Source organism: Rhinopithecus roxellana, chromosome 17, assembly GCF_007565055.1.
Source record: "Rhinopithecus roxellana isolate Shanxi Qingling chromosome 17, ASM756505v1, whole genome shotgun sequence".
In the NCBI taxonomy this organism is placed as follows: Eukaryota; Metazoa; Chordata; class Mammalia; order Primates; family Cercopithecidae; genus Rhinopithecus; species Rhinopithecus roxellana.
Genome location: NC_044565.1, coordinates 61,889,459 through 61,910,330, shown reverse-complemented (window position 1 = coordinate 61,910,330; position 20,872 = coordinate 61,889,459). Strand labels below are relative to the sequence as shown.

The window sequence follows — 20,872 nt, the reverse complement described above, 5'->3', positions numbered from 1 at the left end:
GCAACTTCCAGGCATGGCCCATAAAATTCTACACGATCCTCCACATTCTCTTTCCTCTTCTGCCAGGTTGATGTTGACACCTAGGGAAACTAAGGGTGCCATGTGTTGAAGATGTCTAGGCCATAAGGTAAGTACTTGGATCCCTGAATGACTGTATGGAGCAGAGCTCTATCCTCACTTCTCCCACTCCTATCACTGATAGGAATTTAAAAGAGGAAGAAATAAACTTCTATTTAGTTAAACTGCCTAGATTTTGGTGGTTTATTTGTTATAACATCTGTCCTTATCTTAAGTAATACACTCTTTATTTATAACAAGACTTCTCAAAAGGGTTGTCTCTATTCCCTGGAGCCAGATCAACCAGTTTTGTCTGGGTTCAAATTCCAGTTTTATCATTTCCTAATGTGTGTGATCTTGGGCAAATTACTTAAAGTTCTATACCTTATCTGTAAAATAGGATAATAATTGTACCTACCTCAAACAGCTATTGCACAGATTAATATATGTAAAGCACTTAGATCAGTGTCTCTCACATGGTAAGTTTTATATAAATTCAGCTATTATTATCATGTTAAGCCACTCACACCATTCCAGCTCCCTTCTGTCTCCACCACTCTACTGAAACTGCTCTTGTCAAGATGGTCTCTGTGCTACAAAATGCAAATGTACATTTCTCTTGCCTCACTTGATTCAATTCTCAGCAGCAACTGACACAGGTGTCTGCTGCCTCATTTTAAAAAGCATCATGGAAGAGAGATTGCAAACAGACACAAATGCATTTCCTTTTTGAAATAATTTTCTTCCTTTTTCTGGTTGCAGCGCCGTGCAGTGAGGATCTCTAATATATGCCTGTAGCCATGCTGTCCAAGGGCCTGCTGCAATATGCGCAGGTCTTTGGATGCAAGAAAAGGGCTACAGCTGTGACTCACAGCAAACACAGCAATGGCCTCATCAAGGTGAATGGGTGGCCTCTGGAGATGATCGAGCTGCGCATGTTGCAATACAAGCTGCTGGAACCACTTCTGCTCTGGGCAAAGGGCGATTTGCTGGTGTGAACATCTGTGTCCATGTGAAGGGTGGTAGTCATGTGGCCCAGATTTGTGCTGTCCATCAGTCCATCTCCAAAGCCCTGGTGGCCTATTACCACAAATATATGTATGAGGCTTCCAAGAAGGAGATCAAAGACTTCCTCATCCAGAATGACCAGACCTTGCTGGTAGCTGGCCTGCTTCGCTATGAGTCCAAAAAGTTTGGAAGCTCTGGTGCCTGTGCTTGCTACTCGAAATCCTACCAACAGGCCAGGTGCAGTGGCTCACGCCTGTAATACCAGCACTTTGGGAGGCTGAGGTGGGCGGATCACCTGAGGTCAGGAGTTCGAGACCAGCCTGGCCAACATGGTGAAACTCTATCTCTACAATAGTACAAAAATTAGCTGAGCATGATGGTGGGTTCCTGTAATCCCAGCTACTCAGGAGGCTGAGGCTGAAGAATCACTTGAACCTGGGAGTCGGAGGTTGCAGTGAGCCAAGATCGTGCTATTGGCACTCCAGCCTGGGTGAGACAATGAGACTCCATTTCAAGAAAGGAAGGAAAGGAGAGGAGAGGAGAGGAAAGGGGGAGAGAGAGAGAGAGAGAGAGAGAGAGAGAGAGAGAGAGGAAGAGAGGAAGAGAGGAAGAGAGGAAGAGAGGAAGAGAGGAAGAGAGGAAGAGAGGAAGAGAGGAAGAGAGAAGAAAGAAAGAAAGAAAGAAAGAAAGAAAGAAAGAAAGAAAGAAAGAAAGAAAGAAAGAAAGAAAGAAAGAAAGAAAGAAAGAAAGAAAGAAAGAAATCCTAGCAATAAGCTCATCACAAGGATCAGGATTCACTTGTATAATAAACAATGTTAGAGGGATTTTTAAGTTTCAAAAAAAAAAGGAAAAAAAGAATTTTCTTCTTGGATGTTATGATTTTTCACTCTCTTCAGCCTCTTCCCCCCACCTCTCTGGCCATCCCTTCTTAAGGTCCTCTGCTGTCTCCTCCTGCTTTTCTCAATGTCTAAATGTTGGTGTGTCCCGGGCTATATCGAATGTGCTTCTGTAGCCGTATTTCCTTCCTGGATGATCATGAAATATCATGAGGACTCCCACTGTTCTATATCACATCCCACCTCTCTCTGAGACTCCAAACTCATATATCTCAACTCTCTGACATCTCACCCAGACATCATAAACGTAACAGATCCAAAACAGAACCCTCTGTTACAGGGCTGCCCTTTCCTACTCCGCCCATGTCTTTTCTGAATTGGGCAACAGTACCACCCCACTCAACTGCGCCAGTCAAAAACCCAAGAATCATTATTGGTCTCTTTATTTCCTTTACGCTTTCATCACAACCATCACAAGACTCCAAAGTTCAATTTGAAGCCATTCACTTCTCCCTTCACTCTTGCTGCCCTAATTCGAGCCGTCCCCACCCTACTTTGAATATCTTCAACATTCTCCAAACTCGTCTGTACGTGGAAATCCTAGGAATATTCTAAAAATACAAGTCATTCACATTCACTCTCTTGCTAAAAATCCTATAATCTTTTTTTTTTTTTTTTTTTTTTCAAAGATGGGTTCTCTTTCTGTTGCTCAGGCTGGAGTGCAGCGGTGTGATCATGGCTCACTGCAGCCTCAACCTCCCAGGCTTCTCACTCTGTGTTCCAGGCTGGAGTGCAGTGGTGCAATCATAGCTCACTGCAGCCTCAAACTTCTGGGCTGAAGTGATCCTCCTGTCTCAGCCTTCTGAGTAGCTGGAGTTACAGGTGTGCACCACCATGCCTGGCAAATTTTTAAAAATTCTCTTTTTGTAGAGATAGGGTCTGGCTTTGTTGCCCAGCCTGATCACAAACTCCCAGCCTCTAGCAATCCTCCCACCTTGGCCTCCCAAAAGTGTTGGGATTATAAGCATGAACCACTGCATCTGGCTCTAACGTCTTCTAATTGCTCTTAAAATAAAATCCAAATGCCTTCTGTATTCATTCATTCTTGCATTGCCATGAAGAAATGCCTGAGACTGTGTAATTTACAAAGAGGTCTAATTGTCTCACAGATCCACGGGCTGTACTGGAATTATAGTGGCTTCTGCTTCTGGGGAGGCCGCAGGAAATTTACAATCATGGCAAAAGGTGAAGGGAGAGCCAGCACTTCTCATGGCCAGAGCAGAAGGAAGAGAGAGGGGAAGGTGCCACACACTTTTAAACAATCAGATCTCATGAGAACTCATTCACTATCTGTTCATTATTGTGACATAGTACCAAGGGGGGAATCTGTCCCCATGATCCAATCACTTTCCACCAGGCCCCAGTCCAACACTGGGAATTACAATTGAACATGAAATTTGGGCGGAATACAGATCCAAACCATATCACCCTCCCTAGTCTCCAGCACTCCGATCTCACTCTCATTCTCCTTTTGTGACCACTGCTGGTCACGCCTTCCAGGATTCTTTCTGCCCTCATACAGGACAAGTTTGTTCCTGCCCCGCTGTTACCTCTGTCTGAATGCTCTTCCTCCAGGTCTTCAGCTGGATGGATGGCTTTAGATCTCAGTTCAAATGTCTCCTCCCCAGCATGGCCTGCTCTCCCCTCCCCCACAGATCATTGTATCGTATCATCCTGTTTATTTCCTTAGCAACGCTTTTCACAATCTAGATTTTCTTATTTACTATTGCATGCATCCTCCCCTCCCCAGCTAGAATGTAAATTCCATCAGGGTAAGGACCTTGTCTGTGTTGCTACCTCTGTGTCCCCAGGGCCTATGGCAATGCCTGGCTTATAGTAGACATTCAATAAGTATTTGTTGAATGAAGGAAATTCATGCAGATGTATGGGGAAAGATCTGGATGAATAAATACCAAACCGATAAGGCTTTATCTCATGGGATTATGCTGGGATTTGGGAATGGAGCTTAAAGTTGACTTTAGCTTAACTGTATGGCTTGAAAAAAATTTTTAATTTAGTGAGGGGTCTATATTCATGTATTGCTTGTGACATTAAAAATAAAGCAAATACTTGTAAGTATTTTGTAAACTGGGAAGTATTCTACACAAGAGCAAGGAAATTGTATCAAAGGACGCTATCAGGAGCGTGAAAAAACAACCCACAGAATGAAAGAAGACATTTGCAAATCATGTATCTGATAGAAATTAATATTCAGAACATACAAAGGACTCCTACAACTCAACAACAACAACAACAACAACAAAACACCTTGCTGGGCATAGTGGCTCACACCTGGAATCCCAGCACTTTGGAAGGCCGAGGCAGGTGGATTGCTTGAGGCCAGGAATTCGAGATCAGCCTGGCCAACATGGTGAAGCCTCGTCTCTACTAAAAATACAAAAATTTGCCGGGCGTGGTGACACACACCTGCAATCTCAGCTACCCGGGATGCAGAGGCACGAGAAACGCTTGAACCCAGGAGGCAGAAGTTGCAGTGAGCCAAAATTGTGCCACTGCACTCCAGCCTGGGCAACAGAATGAGATTGTCTCAAAAACAAAAACAAACACCTCAATTCAAAAATGGTCAAAGGGCTTGACTAGACGTTACAGATGGCAATAAGCACGTGAAAAGATGCTCAGCATTGTAAGTCATTAAGGAAATGCAAATCAAAACCACAATGAGCTATCACTTCACTTCATTAGAATGGCTATTATTTTAAGATAAAGGGAAGTAACTAGTGTTGGTAAGCTTGTTTAGAAATTAGAACCCTCATGCATTGTTGGTGGGAATTTAAAATGGTGCTGCCACTGTGGAAAATAACTTGGGAATTCCTCAAGAATTGACACATAGGATTGCCATATGACCCAGCAATTCAACTCCTAGTTACACACCCAAAAGAAGTGAAAGCTGTGATTCAAACAGGTGCCTGTACATCAATGTTCATTGCAGCATTATTCATAATAGCTAAAATGTAGAACAACCCAAATGTTCATCACAGATGAACAGATAAACAAAATGTGATGTGTATATATATATATACACACATATATATGTATGAATATATACAATAGAATACTATTCAGCCTTAGAAAGAAATAAAATTCTTTCTTATATAGAATAACATAAAATTCTTTCTTAAAACACAAGCTACAATGTGGATGACCTTTTAAATAAGATGCTGAATGAAATAAGCTGAACATAAGAGGACAAAGATATGATATCACTTATATGAGGTTCCTGGAATAGTCAAATTCATAGAGACAGAAAGTAGAATAAGGTTACCAGGGCCTGGGAGAAGTTATTGTTTAATGGGCATAGGGTTTCAGTTTGATACGATGAAAATGTTCTGGAAATGGATAGGATGATGGTTCCACAACTTGTAAATGTACTTAATGACACTGAATTGTACACTTAAAAATAATTAAAATGATATATTTTATGTAATGTATATTTTACCCCTGACCCGCCCCCTCAACCCCCCATCCAACACACACACACAGAGTGAGGGGATTTATTGTTAGAATTTCTCCCTGCTATGCATCAGGACCCACCCAGCTTACTGGGGCAGATGACAAAAAAAAAAAAAAAAAAAAAAAATTACCTTGTTTCAAAGACATCCCCTCCCCCAGCTAGCACCAAAATAGAGGTGAAAATGACATCTGGCTCTAGGAGCATGTGGGAGTTGGACGACTGGCTGTCTCGGTTCTCAGCAGGCGTCAGCCACCAGCCCGGGCACCCTGCATTCTGCATGCTTTGGGCTCCTGTGGGATCTACCCATTTTCAGGAATTCTGGAATATTTGGGGCCTCAGAGGACTCAGGCTACCTCCTATGCCCATCAGCCTGCCCAGGCCCAAGACAGTCCATGTGTGGATACAGATGACAAAACTTTTGCCAGCAAATAGGAAGTGGCAGGGTGGTCTGTGGGGAATTCATTTGTCAGTTGGCAGCTTGTCTCAGCCCTGTCTCTGGCCCCCACATGTCCAGGTTTTAAGTTTGCCCATGCAGTTGAGGAGCATTGGGATCTGCCAGGCAGTCCCTGCAAACCAAGCCACAAAAACGAAACAGCCTTTGGCTCCCGAGAAGATTTTACACATCCCTCCAGACTTTCATTGCCCACATCTTCTGCCTGTCACCGTATGCTTTAGGAAATGTATCAGCAGTAAATCAAATTAACCTCAAGGAGTGTCCCTCACTTACCGAGCATGTGTATTCCATCAGAAATGGCTACAAGGCAGTGGACTTTTAAGTGAATCTCATTTCCCCACTGATTTTCATTTTAAAATCAGGAATGTGTTCTTTGGGAGAAAAAACAATTGACCATCCAGACATGACTTCAAAAAAAAATCTTCCTTAAGGATATAGAAGATCTTAACGTGTTATACACACAAAAAGGGTAAATATTGGATGAAATATTTGCACATTTCACGCAAATCTCAGTAAGATTTGCATATTAACAATGCTGCACTCTTAAACAGAAGATGAATCATGAGATGCCATATTTAAGTAAGTCCCATTCATGTGACAAAAAGAATGGAAGAGAGACTGCAGCACAGTGGTAGGAACCCAGGCACAACACCACTGTCCCCTCTTTATCCCCACTATAAGCTCCAGTGGCCCTAAAGCACCAGGAATGTGGCTAAACTACCTACTGACTTTAAATGCCTTCCTCATCTGTGGATTCCTGACCCATTTTTTTTCTCAGTTCCTCTAAGTACTTTATTATGAAAATAGCTCAGAAGAAATTGACCTCTCTAAGACTTGCTTGGCCATTTATTCATTCAAGCCACACTTATTGCACACCATAATAAGGCCATTCTTGAGAGCATCGAGGTAAGCAAACAGGAGTAGTCCTTGCCCTCGTGGAGCTTATAGTCTTGGGCCAGGCATCAGACAAATAATCACACATACATACATGTATGTACATTTAAAATAAAGAGATAAGTAGGTAAGTAGTAGGAGCATTTCACAAGGAAGACGTGGCCCACAGAAGGCTGAACTGAGGAAGCAGGGTATGAACTAAAGTCTGAAATATTCATTCATTCATTCATCCTCTTGACAGATGTTTACTGAGTGTTAACTGTGTTCCAGCTATGGGGATACTTTGTTGAACCAGTCAGACAAAGTCCCTGTCCCCATAAAGCCTCTTTCTAATGAAAGTTACTGAGTGGTACTGGGAAGGGACACTGTGGGAAGGACAATTAGAGGGAGAACAGTAGCCAAGGGTCTGAGACAGGAAGGAACATGGTGGCCCCGAGGGACAGCCAGGTGCTATTTGGCTGGAGCCCAGAGAGGAAGGGAAAGGCAACTACAAATGAAGCTGGGTAAACAGGGACCCAGACCAGAGCCTTGTGACTTACGGTGTCAATAATGCAATCACTAGACTGCGTCTGTATTAACAGTTCTCTTCCCAAACATAATGCTTTGGTTTTATGCCCATTGGTGAATGGTGGCTTGCTGGGCTTGACAAAGCACTGATTGCTCTCAGGCATTATCTGATGGACTGAGTTTTGCTTTCCCATGCGCATGTGTAACAGATGGCAGCAGCCTGGGCAAGCCAGCCACCACAAGATGGACTCATAGGACACCCGAATTTCTCAACATTTTTTTTTCTATGATGTTCCTTTGAGGAGATCTTTTACTTGGTTTGCTACTTCCTAACCCTGTGACCATGTGCAAGTTACATAACCACTCTGAGCCTCAGATTCTTTGGTGTAATACGGGGGATAATAATACCTCCACTTTGGAGTGGTTGTGATGACTCATTGAATGAAATGCAAAAATCTATGTGAAATTGCCCAGCACACTACCCAGAACTCAGTAGACATGCCTCACAAATGCTATTTCCTTTCACTGACCTCTTCTTTAATTTGAAGTTTTGTTAAGTGAATTTCTGTTAAGCAAGGGATCTCTGTTCTCAAATTACAGTAACTGCTACTTTCCGGGGCAAGAGGTTATATTAGCAAGACTTCCTCTTATGACAGTTAGGGAATGCACAGCCAGGGGAGATGGGGGAGAGTGTCCTTTGAGCTGTTGGGGTGAGACTCCATCCTGAAACAAAGAAGCAACAATGAGAAAACCCAGGCCTTCGTCTTCCTTCTTTTGTGGGGACCAAAATCATATGCGTCTATGTGGGTGAGAGGCCATCACGTGACCACGCCAGCACTTTAAAGTCGGTGCCTCTGAACACTGGTCTCAAAACAAAATAATTGCATACAGACATTCCTTTTGATCACATTCTAATACCGATTTACAACTCTGCTTCCTTGTAACCCCAAAGAAAGCCCTAATCATGGAGCACATACCAAAGCTTCGAATTTTGAGTGTGTAGGAGTGGGTGTCTGTAAGTATGTATTTGTATAGGGGGCAGTGAGTGGCGGTTTACTAATGTCTAGTTCCCCTGCCCCAAATTAAGCTCTCGATGTGGCTAGTGGGATATTTTCATCTGAATGGCTCAGTTGAGCACTGGAGGCAGAAGACAATTTTTTCTGTGGTTTGCTCCAGGCCAGGCAGTTTTTCCATTCTGTTCTTTTATTATGATCATGATTACTTCATTACTTACCCTGATGGGGTTTCTTTGGGTCCCAGTCTGTTTTTAATAAGAAGCAGACTAAAAACAAAGTTTTGGTTGTGTTTGAAATCTTCAGCTTTTTTTCTGAAATAATAGGTTAAAGAATTTTATTTGTCTTCTGAGGTTCTGAGGTTGGCTCAGAAATTCTCTGACCCAAGCCTTTGGGGAACAGGGAAATGGCACTTAGAATACAACAATCAAATGCAGATTCCTGGGCTCTGCCCCAATCTGCTGTATCTGAAATTCCAAGGTGAAGCTCAGAAACCAATGTTTTTAGCAGTAATATCAGTTGATTCCTACGAATAAGAATAAAACTTTAAGGTTTGAGAACACAGTGTAGAAAGAAAAATCCATCAATCAATGTATTTCTTTTTAATTACAATATAATTCAAATGCCGTCAAATTCACCACTTAAGTGCACAATCAGTGGTTTTTAGTATAGTCACAAGGTTGTGCAACCACCATTACTATCCAATTCCAGAACATTTCTATCCTCCCCAAAATAAAACCTGTGTCTATTAACAGTTAGTCCTGGTCGGGAGCTGTGGCTCATGCCTGTAATCCCAACACTTTGGGAGGCTGAGGCGGGTGGATCACTTGAGGTCAAGAGTTCGAGACCAGCCTGACCAACATGGTGAAACCCTGTCTCTACTAAAAATACAAAAAAATTAGCCAGGCATGGTGGCACACACCTGTACTCCCAGCTCCTCAGGGGACTGAGGCAGAATTGCTTGAACCTGGGATGTGGAGGTTGCAGTGATCCAAGATCACACCACTGCACTCCAGCCGGGGCGACAGAGCAAGACTCTGTCTCAAAAAAAAAAAAAAAAAACCAAACCAGTTAGTCTTAATTTCCCCCTTCGTCTAGCCCTTTGCAACCACTAATCTACTTTTTGTCTCTGTGGATTTGCCTATTCTGTACTTTGCATATAAATAATAGCATACAATTTACGGTCTTTTGTTCCTGGCTTCTTTCACTTAGAATAATGTTTTTACGGTTATTCATATTGTAGCATGTATCAGTACTTCATCTCCTTTTCATGGCTGAATAATATTTCATTGTAAGGACATACCACTTTTGTTTATCCATTCATCAGTTGATTATCAATCAATACTGAGTACCATTTATACGCAAGACAGTCTGCAGGGCTGCCCAGGGGATGGACATGAGTCAGAAAGGACAGTTCTCCAATAGTACAGGAAATTAAGAAAAGGGAATGTAGAACACGGCACCTGGCACAAAGCAGAATGAGTGAGTGAATGAATGAATGAAAGCCCACACGCAGGAAAAGAAACTTAACTTGTAGAGGCAGCATGTGCTGGTGCCCAGGGTGGGGTGGATGGCACTGCCCAAGTTCAGGACCAGCAGTGATAGTCACTCACTCAGGTGTGGGAGGCTTTACTGTAAGTTGGGTCTGGGCCCTGGGGTCTCCAGAGATTAATCAGACATGACCCATGCCATTGAGCTCATAGACTATGAAGGAGGCAAAATATGGCATGGATCGTAGATGACATATAATAGTGGGGGAGGAAGGGGGCAGTAGTAGGTAGACAGGAAGACCCCTTCTGGCTCAGAGGTCAGGCAAGATGTAGGAGGAGGCAGCATTGGAGCTAGGCTTAGCAGCTTGGGTAGGACTTAAAGAATGAATGAAAGACCACACACACAGGAAAAGAAGAAGTTAAATGGCAGATAGACAATGGGAGCAAGTTACCAAAAACCAGGGGCAGAAATGTGTGAGATGGGCTCAGGGACAGAGTTCCAGGACACCTGTTTTACTGAAGTCAGTTGTTCTCCATCCTGGCTGCACATCAGAGTCACCTGGGTGCTTAAAAAATACCAAAGGCTGGGTCCTGCCCCTAGATATTCTGCTTTATTTGACCTGTTTTGGGGGTGAGTCTAAGTAGTGATATTTATTAAAAGCTCCCCAGGTGATTCTAATGAGCAACCAGAGTTCAAAACCACTGACTCAGAAGATTCAAGAGAGACAGTTGGCCATTAGCCTGGAGCGTGAGGTTGGGAGTGGACTGTACGCAGGCAGACCACATCATTTATTCTCCAAACTGGGATACATTTTTGCATGAAGCAGGGTGCTATGAATCATTATGCCAAGATAGCAGGTATAAACTAGATCGTCCCAGACAAAGTGGGGTGTATGTCCACCCTAACCATGGAAGAACTTGAATGCAGGCTATGGGATTTGGACTTCACCTCATCACAGATGGGAGCTACTGAAGGTCTGGAGCAGACCACTGACACCCAATAAAATGTGAGGCAGGAAGGCAGAGGAATGTGGGGAGGGTTGGGCTGGGGAAATGAGGAGACAGAAAAAGTGTGTGCATGAGAAGTACTCCCCCAAGCGCACTCCAAATAAACTTTCAATTTAAATAAAAATCGTGTGCTTGCTGGGCAGTGACTGTTTCAAGACAAGTCATTGTCTTCTTCTCCTCCTGCGTGAAAATTGAAGTGGGGTGTTTGGGCTTCCCCTAGCACCCCGGACACCTCTCTGGGAGATCCCCTGAGGGCTGTTTGCATGGACAGTTTCCTCTGCTCATTTGTGAACTGTGAAAACTCCAGGCAGCCTCTCTGGAGAGGCCCAAGGGAAGGACTCTTCCATGTCCTCTGGTGCCCTTGCCCGTGGACTTGGCTGTCCCAGCTCTATAATGTCCAGGCCACTCCTCCGCACTTCTGCCTCTTGGAGAGACCCTGTGTCCTCTTGCTCCTCCTCCAGCTTCCGGATCACTGGGAGGTGCTGCGGTTGTGGCTTTTTCCCTCCATTTGTCAGGCTCACAGAGCTTGTCAGGTGAGATATACACTTGTCCCACCCAGCCCGAGGCCTGAAAACTGGGTGTGTTTGGCTGTGAGCCCAGTGAGAGTAGGCCGTCTCCGAGCATGGGTGCTCCTCTTCCCAGAGCCTGGCACTCGCAGATAGTGTTGGCCAGGCCTGCCCACTGTGTTGACTGGCATTTGGACTGGCACCTTCAATATCCCCTGACCCCCTAGTGCAGAAAGAAAGCACTGGCCTCAGGACTGGAGCAGGTGAAGGGAAGATGCAGACCATCCGTCCTCCCACCCCCACCAGGCTGTGCTCCCTATCAGAATCCAGCAAAGCACAGAGGAGCGCCCTAATGCCAAACACAGGTCCACAGCTGGGGTGGGATGGCGGGAAAGGAGAGAAGCTGGAGAGGAGAATGAACACCTCCAACACTCAACAGCCCCTTCCTTTTCCTTTTCTTTCCATCTGGGAAAATATATTTATTTCTCTCAAATGATCTCACAACATCAACACATAAGCACAGACCAAACTACCCACCCCTTGCATTCCCGGTGTTGGTGGTCCAGGAGGGAACTGACTTCAGAGACTGTTCCAGCCCAGCTCCTGCCATGCCCCTGAGTTGACAGGGAGAGGTCTCCCTAAAGCAGGCAGCAGAGGACAAAATGTGGCAATCTCTGGCCTGAACCCAGTAAGCAGTGCTCAATTCTGCCACCCCTAGCCTGCATGGCCTCAGGGCTGGGGACTGGGGACAGGGAGTCTCAGTTCCTCCTAGCAAGAGAGGAATGCCCGCTGCAAGAAGGAAATGCTTTGTAATAAATCTTCAGTGCTAGAGGCTGGGCTCTTCCAAGAAGTGAGTAATCTCAATGTTGTCATCTGGTGAATGGGTGTATGGCAAGTTTCCTGGTTCAGAACTTTTCTTTCTTTTTGATAAAAGTTGCCATCAGCTCCTTCTTTATCCAGCTGGTTAAGAACAGGCCTTCTTTGTTCAGGAAACTGTCCTTTGAGTGGTCCCTCTTGGCTATTCACACGTTAGGCTAGTGGGGCAAGGGGGAGCTGGTTCCTGGATGACCTGAGGAGTGCAGGACCCTCTGGTCCCTGCATGGAAGAGCAGGGAGATAATTTGCTTGGAGCCAAGGAACATCTGGGAAGAAAGGGATGAAGACAAAGACCTTTTCCATGTTAAAGTTGGAATTTTCCTGATGAGGTTTGAGATGAAGTGCCCAGCAACAGAATCTCCACAGCCCCCAAGGGAATGGCACCAGGAAGAAAGAGGGGTCAGAACTGGTGACCAGGCTCAACCCCAGGGCCTCCATATTCCTGGGGCATGGAGTGTGGCTGAGGACAGAAGCCCTCCTGGGCTCAGCTCTGCCGGGACTGTGCGCTATTTGGGAGCCTGGCTAACCTTGGAAGTGTGAGCTTGGAAGTGTGTCCAAGGTTGGCACACCTCTGTAGACCACATAAGAGTCAGGACCAGTGAGGCAGGATCTCATCAGACTTTGCAAGATCATTTTCTTTCTTTTTTTTTTTTTGAGACGGAGTCTCGCTCTGTCACCCAGGTTGGAGTGCAGTGGCCGGATCTCGGCTCACTGCAAGCTCCGCCTCCCAGGTTCATGCCATTCTCCTGCCTCAGCCTCCGAGTAGCTGGGACTATAGGCGGCCGCCACCTCGCCCGGCTAGTTTTTTGTATTTTTTAGTAGAGACGGGGTTTCACCGCGTTAGCCAGGTTGGTCTCCATCTCCTGACCTTGTGATCCGCCCGTCTCGGCCTCCCAAAGTGCTGGGATTACAGGCTTGAGCCACCGCGCCCGGCCAAGACCATTTTCTTTAGAGATACATGGTGCTGTGCAAGGAACAATGGAAATCAGGACCACCTAGTTCTCCAGTTCCTCTCTGATTGCCATTTGCAATCAGAATTACCTGTAGGACCGAGTTTGCCCCCAATTTCCTTGGGGGAGTGGGTGAGGAATTAGGAGTAAGAAGGGGTAAAGAGGAGTGACTTCCTGTTAATATGGGCCTATGAGAGCTCAAGCAATTATTGACTAAATAAGAGGGATTACATTTGCACTCCAAACTGGGGAAATGTGTTTGCTTAGGAAAAAGCCCAGAAAATTATACAACGAAAAGTTATTAGTCATCACCTCCAGCTGGTAAGATATCAAGGGATGCCCTCCTTTTTCCTTTCTGTATATCTGTATTTTCTGTTTTCTCCCCACAGTGATTATGGAGTGATTTGAGTTATTAAAAACACTTTACAGTAGCTCAAAAAACTTATTATGTAGAGGCCCCAAGAAAAGGCACATTATGTCTGCTGTCATTTATTCCAAGAGGTAGAGAAAAGTATATTATGTTTGGGAAAGATTTTTCTTAATCCAAGTGGTTAAAACAGAAAAGTTAAGTGCCTACTGATGTGTGTTCAATTGTCTGGAAAAAAAATCAATTACATGGCAGTTTAACCTGCAGTGATGGGAGAGACCAAGCCACACATGGACTCATTCAAGGAGCTGGGAAGACAAGATTCAGGTGGGGCAAGTTGTGAACAGGATTTTCAAGTCTCTATGGGGTTGCCCTAGGGTAGAGGGAGCCGGGGGGCCTATCATGTGCAGAAGTTACAAGTGACCAAACCAAGCAGGCCATAAAAAGCAGGCATTTCCGGCAGCCTGGCAGGCATGTCCCTGAATGGAATGTCTTAGGAGAAGATGTAATGAAATGACCTCAAACTTCTATCAACAAAGATGTTTTGTCTGCTGGTTATTATGTCATCATCAGTGTGACGGGAAAGCCTGTGAGGATGAGGAATAAGGAGAGAAATGGGGGCACAACTGAGTCAGCCAAGAGACCCCTAAGAGAGAAATTGAGGAGGGCATGGCCCATTTGGAAGGGTGGGTGTCCGGTTGGTGTAGACATGAAGAGAGAGGGAGTGGGTGAGGGGGAGTGGGTGAGGAATAAGGAGTAAGAAGGGGTAAAGAGGAGTGACTTCCTGTTAATATGAGCCTATGGGAGCTCAAGCAATTATTGACTAAATAATTAGTCAATAGGGAGGTCTGGCTGGTGTAGAAATGGGAAGGCAGGGGGAGGGTCCCCTCAGAAACAGGAGCTTCGGGAAAGGGAGTGTGACATTCAAGCACTAGCCCCTCTAATGCATACGTACGTGTGAATTAGTGCCACCTCACCCTAGGGGATGTGGTGAGTGGAAAGTGAGCTGGATTTCATTCCTGCACTTGCTTCCTTGGCCATCTGCCCTTGTTCAGTAGACAATCCACACGCATGTACCTGGGGGCCCAGGGCAGCCACAGCACAATAATAAATGTGTTGTCAGTCTGCAAATCACCTCAGCCAGCAGCTGGGGTACAGGAGCAGGATGAGACCTCGATGAGGAGGCCAGCACCATGCATGGCATGGTAACAGTGCCCAGGGAAGCAGGCTGAGGCCAGGGCAGAGTTCTATGGCCAATGGTGGGTTGGAATGCAAAGCAGGGAAACTGAGGCTGAATTCCTTTTGTATGGGCAGATGCAAATGGAGGGGGTGGGTGACTTTGAGGCTCTCCATGTTCCCAGAGCACATTCTCGGGCCACCAGGCTCATTCTAAGCCCCTCTGGAATAAGCTGCCTGCAGAAATGCTCCCTGTTCTGGCCAGAAGGGGTCCATAACATGGGTAAGCAGAGCAGGCTGTGCAGCCTCAGCCAGCCCACCACAGGCCAGGACCAGCGGGGCCGACCAGCTACAAGACCTGTTTACTGCTTTGGCTGTCCTTTATGGCAGAAGTGCTCAAACTTGATCGTGCATCAGAATCGTCTGGAGGGCTTGAGGGATCCCAACACAAAGCATGTGATTTGGTAGGTCTCAGGTGGGGCCTGAGGATTTGCATTTTGTATTTCTCCCAAGTTCTCAGGTGATGCTTTAGAAACCGTGTTCCAGGGATGCCTTATTTCTGAAGCCCAAGGCTTCCATGAGAACCATGACCGCTTGTTCCTCCTGGATTTTCTTGTCAGTCCCAGGGCCTCAGGGGGTTCCCATTATCAGTGCCCCTCCAGGCTTCTCTGAGGTTGCAGCTCCATCTCATTTTCCTGGCAGGAATTGACACCTGTTTCTTCCCTTCTACTCTGGACTTTAAAGCAATGGATTTCTTAGAGAAAGAATTAGCCATGCCCCGATTTGGGTAGAGGGAGGGGCTGGGGGCCATCCTGGACCTCCTGTTATCTCCAGTGTCTCAGCACCCACGGGGCAGCCCTGGACCCCAGGGAATCTCGAGATTGATTTCCAGGACCCTGCTGGGCAGGTGTGAGGGTTATAAGAGCTTAGTTACTGGCAGAGCAGTGATGATTTGCCCTAAGATCCTAACTGAGCCCTAAATCCTTGCATTAAAGTTCTAAATGAATCACAGCCTCGGAATTAGAACAAACTCCGGTGGGGCACCTCTCAGGTCTCGGTTTCCTCAGCTGTAAGTGAGGCTGCTCCAGATGATCCCTGAGACAGCTTTCGGCTCTAGCATTCTTGATTCTGAGGAGGATGATGGGTGAGAGGAAAGAGAGGGCTCATCAGGGTTTGCTGGGAAAGGGGTGGAGGCGAAGGTGATGTCAGCTGTGGTGAGCTGGGCCTAGAAAAGCAGTGTGAGTCACTGGGCATGATGAGGGGCAGGATGGAGAGCCAGGGAAAGGCTTTAGTGGGGAGTCCTGTGGTCAAACCATCGACTCGGAGGCTGAGGCTGGCAGGCAGCTGGGGTTTGGAGCCCGAGAGGTTGCCCAATGTGCCATTCAGCCTCTGACTCACGGGGCAGGGGCCAGTGCATCATCCCGTGGCTCTGGCCTGGATCTGTTCAGGCTCTGGGCTCTGGAGAGCCATAGGCCCTTGTTGGGAGTGGCCACGCTAGAGGGATGGCTCCCAGGGCCCTGACCTAGCACCATGTGGGCATGGGACTTAGGCCTCTGTGTAAGCCAGCCCTGCAGCAAATTCCCTACCTGCAAGCAGCCTACCCAGCCTGACCCCCTCGGCCTGACTTTGGTCCTGGGGCTGCCTTGCTCATGTCCCTGTACCTGTGCTTGTCTCTCAGCCCCTCAAAGACAGGGACTGGGACTTGCCTGCTCTTGTAGCCCCCTGCACAGCCCAGCTCAGCACCGTGCTGGACTCCTCATGGGGACTGAGGGAACTATCCACCTCAATCCAAAAGCTGCTTTGGAAAGAGACAGGGGTGGAGCTGAGGTCTGACTGGCCCTTCCCACCCCCATGCCTGCTTCTCACTTCTCTGTCCTCTCTGCCTTTTGCCAAGACCCTTGGTGTCTTGTGCTGGTGGTCACCACTCTGAGATGGGCGGCCCAAACTGAGATTCATGATACAGGGGAGATGCACCAATGCCAGCAACCCTTTGCTGACCCCTCTTCCTGGAGGGCACCGGGCTCCGGGCTGACACACCTCGGTTATGGTCTGGCTCGGCCACGACTAGCTGTGTGTGCATGAAGTCCCTCTTGTTCTCCAGGGCCGGCTTCCTCATCTGTAAATTAGGAGCAATTATTCTCGAGCTACCGGGTTACCTGACACAGAGAAGAGGCTCCACCGATGTTTCTATTATCATTGTCATTAAAAAACATGGCAGTCAGAGAGGTTGGCACCTGGGTGCCTGCCATCCCTGGCGTCCTGAGAGCAGGCTCAGCTGGGCCCAGAGCCCTGGAGAGATACTGGTGGGTGGGTGGGTGTGCAGCCATATTTGGGGGAACAGAGTGGGATATGGGGAGGGGGCCAGAGTCCAGGGGGACTCCCAGCCTAGCCTGGACCGTGGTTGGGGGAAGGCCATGGGCTCCGCAGGGGCTCTGATCAGGTAGGGGCGGGCTTGGAGGTTATTTGAGGGCACAGGAAATATCTGGAATCTATGGGAATGGGAACTCAGGTCAGAGGTCACCTCAAATTAAAACTGAAAAAGCCCCCTGTGTAAAGGGAATCAAAGGAGGTGAAGACGTTTGCTCTTCCGGAGTCTCCTGAACCCAGATGTTAGCGGTTAAAATTCCTGTGGGGCTAAACGGTGGACACGGGGAGCCGTTTTGGGGCCCAGCAGGGCAGGAGCCCAGGAACAGTGTGCATTCTCATGTACCCTCCAGGACATTGCCCCAGGGGTTATGAGCAGAGCAGGGCCTGTCCCTGCAAAGCTGGGTGCTGCAGGGGGACGGGCACTCTGGGGTCTAGGGCCTCTCTCAGCCCTTCACTCTGGGCTGGCTGCTCCTTGGAATGAAACAGGATCTGGCATCCCTGCTCTAGTCTGAGCCAGGACAGCTCATTAGCTGGAGGGCCGCGCTCCCTCAGATTTATGGTCAGGAGACCCTCATCTGAGGGCCAAGGTCTTTTGATCTGAGCCCAGGGTTAGGGGCAGGGGATTCCTGGGTCTTAATTAGCCTCAGCTAGGCTGATGCTGACCAGGACTCTGTCCCAGGCCTCAGCCCGCAGCCCCAGCCCCCCAGGCTGATGCTTATTGGGGGTGGAGGGCTCTGGGAGGAAGACAGGCGTGTGTGGAGTTTGTTCCTACTCTGCAAGGCCTCATGGGCAAAAATACCAGGAGGGAATGAACAGCTCAAAAGGATCCTCCCCTCAGCCCCTCCCCAGCCTTGACCCATCCCCGACCCTGATTCTTCCCTTCACCACTCTGACCTCACCCCAACCAAGTGTCACATCCTACCTGGGGTGGGGCTGGGGGCTGCCATGTACCTGGGCCTGTGCCAGGCACCTTGAGGACACAAGGCAAGTCTAGCAGAAAAGTCAGCTACATACACAACTAGAAAGAATAGATAAAATAATAGGCTGTGCTTTTGATGTCTTGGACTTCCTCAGGTCAGGGATGACCATTTGCATGAGGGATTTATTATGTCTTGTTCTTTTGTTTTTGGGCTTAAGGAGGAGTGAGCAAGTGTACTCAGGGGATACTTACTTAGAGACAGAAAGACATTAGGGAGAAGGGGAAGGGAGGAGAGGAAGGGAAGAAGACACTGAGACAGAGGCAGAGAATGAGACAGGAAAAGAGATTGTCAATCCTGAATCCAGCTGTGTCTCAACCTAGCTGACACGTCCTAGACTTCTCAGGAATGTGGCCCAGTAAATTCCCTTTGGGCTCAAGCTAGATTGAGCTGGGCCTCTCTCCTGAACAGTGTGAGTGAGCCACAGAGTGAATGGCTGCATTGGCAAATGTGTGCATTTATTTCAAAACACTGGGAGAGGATCCCACACTGGGCTTCCAAGGGAGAGGGCAGAGGGAAGGGGAGAAAATGGGACAAGCCTTCTGCCCTCAGAAGCTGACCTTAAGTTAAGGAACCAGCATTCCAACATGAAAGCCACTGGGAGATGCTGTCATTCCGGAGGCAGAGGAGGGAGGGGGACAGAGAGGGCAGCAGCAGAGAGCAGAAGGACCAGGCCCAGAGGAATGCGAGAAAGCTTTGTCTTGGTAGCCTACAGAAGGCTCTGGAAGCAAGCAGAAGAGAGAAACTCTACTGCATAAGAGCCTGGTGACTCAAGAGGGGTAGGGCACCTTCCCCGTCCTGGGCCAGGAGAGAGAAAATATCATCTCATGAAAGGATAGCTTTTTATTATGTATGAAAGATGAGTGTGAGGGTTTTTCAGGTAGAGCCAGGGCGAATGAGGATATCAGATAAGGGACCAAGGCCAGGTAATTCAGGCAGCATACAAATGCACCAAGACTTGAGTGCACTCTCTGTAGTCTATTTAAAGCCAGCTCTTCTATGATGCCCTGGTACTGTATTTCTTCAAATCCTCCCTCATTTTCTCTGGTCACTCAGTTTCTTATTTCTTTGAAGGACTGAGCATTTCTTTAGAGTTTCCTAGGGAGATGACTCTTCCCTCATGTATATGGCCAGGCAATGTGGGTCACTTCCCAGATCATAGTTTCCAAACTGGAAGGTCTTTACCCTGCCAGCTTCATTATGGTGTAGTTTGCATACTGTAGAATTTGCTTATTTTAAGCATACAGTTTGATAAGCTCTGCCAAATGGAAATAGCCACCTACCTACCATCAAATGAGACATTGATTTTTTTATCCCCCCATAAAATTCCCTCATTCCCCATTGCAATCAATCCCTGCTCCCACATCCCACCTCAGGCAAGCCCTGACCTGCTTTCTGGCTGCAGTGCGGCCCTCCCTGGAGTTCAGATGCATGGAGCGGTGGGGTCTGCAGCCTTTTGAGTTAGTCAGTTTTCATTTGGCTGCTGAACTTCAGCGCAGTGCTTTGTGGGTCATCCATGTCGTTCATTGTATTACTATTTCATTCTTCTTTATTACTGGGGTCATTCCATCATACGAATGCCCTACAGTTTGTCCATCCACCAGTGATTCATGTTTTTGGAGAGAATAATAAGACAGGAGGAGGGCGGCAGGTGTCTGTCCCACACCTAGGGGACCTGTTTACTCTCACCCTGCCCAGAAGGGGTTGGGAGGGAGGGAGGCCAGAGCCTGACCCCATACACAGAACAGTGATACCTACAAGGCCCAGCACTATGGGAACTGGAGGGTTGGGGGTCAGAAGGGACATCCTGGCCAGCTTTAATGATAAGAGCTGCCAGCCGGGCACGGTGGCTCAAGCCTGTAATCCCAGCACTTTGGGAGGCCGAGGCGGGCAGATCACGAGGTCAGGAGATCGAGACCATCCTGGCTAATATGGTGAAACCCCGTTTCTACTAAAAAATACAAAAAACTAGCCGGGTGAGGTGGCGGGCGCCTGTAGTCCCAGCTACTCGGGAGGCTGAGGCAGGAGAATGGCGTAAACCCAGGAGGTGGAGCTTGCAGTGAGCTGAGATCCGGCCACTGCACTCCAGCCTGGGCGACAGAGCGAGACTCTGTCTCAAAAAAAAAAAAATAATAATAATAATAATAAAAAAAAGAGCTGCCATGTGTCATAAGAGCCTACTACGTGTCCCCATTTCCAGCCCTCACTAAAACCACTCAAGGAAGAAGCTTGAAAACACACCTTCAGGAAGACCAGGACACTTGCTCAATGTCACAAAGTTATTAGGTGGCCAGTTAGGAGTCAGGCCCTGGCTTATTGGTCTCCAAAGCCCCCGCTTCCCCCGCCTTCTTCCTGCAGGAGGTGGGAGTATCTTGGGAGTTCTGAAGGTCAAAGGCAACGAGAGCAGCCCAGTTGGGCAGTCCAGTGAAGCCCTGCGAGGGAGGTGGAGCCCTTCCCAGAGCACCCAGGTAACCCTGACAGACACTCGCTGCCTCCAGGGCCTAAGGAGGAGGGCGGAAAGCTCTCCCATATCCTTGAGCGAGGAAAGCGCTCTCCTCGACTGCCCTCGCGTGTCTAGTGCGAGCTCCCACTGGGAGAGGGGCAGCTGGAGGAACTGAGGCACTCACTTGGGGGAGGGCTAGGGAGGGAAGATGCCCAGGCAGCGCAGACCTGGGAGTGTCAGGAAGGGAAGACCCCCAGGCAGCGCAGCCCTGGGAGTGTCAGGAGCAGGTCTGGGGGGGGCCTGGAGAGCCGCAGCCGGAGGCACTGCACCCATGAACCCTAGTCTTCACTCAAGCGGCCCAGAGTAGCCCCTGACGTTCTCTGCCTGTTTTTGATTCCTTCCATGCTGCTGT

General features: G+C 47.7%; 1 pseudogene; it reads left to right on the top strand.

Annotated features, from left to right (window-relative positions):
- The window catches only part of LOC104654310, a 28,746-nt pseudogene extending 8,111 nt beyond the window's left edge, over nucleotides 1–20,635 (top strand).
- Nucleotides 20,636–20,872: the final 237 nt, after the last annotated feature.